The sequence below is a fragment of the Anoplopoma fimbria genome, unplaced genomic scaffold, assembly GCF_027596085.1.
Source record: "Anoplopoma fimbria isolate UVic2021 breed Golden Eagle Sablefish unplaced genomic scaffold, Afim_UVic_2022 Un_contig_5519_pilon_pilon, whole genome shotgun sequence".
Taxonomy (NCBI): Eukaryota; Metazoa; Chordata; class Actinopteri; order Perciformes; family Anoplopomatidae; genus Anoplopoma; species Anoplopoma fimbria.
This window is the reverse complement of record NW_026549015.1, coordinates 1-751: the sequence shown is the minus strand read 5'-3', so window position 1 is coordinate 751 and position 751 is coordinate 1. Positions and strand designations below refer to the sequence as shown.

At 42.3% G+C, this 751-nt stretch overlaps 1 non-coding gene across 1 annotated transcript; it reads right to left on the bottom strand.

Moving 5' to 3' along the window:
• Positions 1–480: 480 nt before the first annotated feature.
• trnag-ucc (transfer RNA glycine (anticodon UCC)) lies at positions 481–552 on the bottom strand. Its single transcript has one exon. It is a non-coding gene; the product is annotated as a tRNA-Gly (tRNA).
• Between the last annotated feature and the right edge of the window lie 199 nt (positions 553–751).

Below are 751 nucleotides of genomic sequence, written 5' to 3'. Positions count from 1 at the left end.
GGTCAGCACTCTGGACTTTGAATCCAGTGATCCGAGTTCAAGTCTCGGTGGAAGCTTGTCATTAAGGAGGTGCATGCTGCAAAATTCTTCGGAGCACAATGAATAACTATGTCCTTTTGTTCCCAGGCTAGAGTAGAACTCAAACGTGACATGGAGATAAATCAGTCATTGAAAGTCCTGTAGCCCAGAAACATCGTTGTCAATGGTGGTCAATCAAATGTCTGTTTTACCAAGACACAACTTTGAACGTCCAGAACACATTTTGTCTGGTCAAGCACTACAACATTCCAATATCAAACCGCTTTGTTTTTCAAGACATTGAATCTAAAATGTACAAAAATGTTACGCTCACTTTGAAATGCACTGTGACATTCCAATATCAAAGCGCTTTGTTATTCAAGACATTAAGCCTAAATGGTTCCAAAAGGGGACCCCCACTTCTCTGCCGTGAATTAACACATGACAACAGGCCACTAAGAATGCATTGGCTGGGAATCGAACCCAGGTCAACTGCTTGGAAGGCAGCTATGCTAACCACTATACCACCAACGCACGATAAGGGCATTCCATAATGACAAGAAAATCAGGTGAAGGGAAAATTGAGTCAGCAAATGTCATTGAGTATTAACACGTTCGAACTTGATTACAGCAAACTTGGTCACTTGGGTTTCATGGTGTAAGGTCAGCACTCTGGGCTCTGAATCCAGTGATCCGAGTTCAAGTCTCAGTGAAACTTTGTCAATAAGGAGGT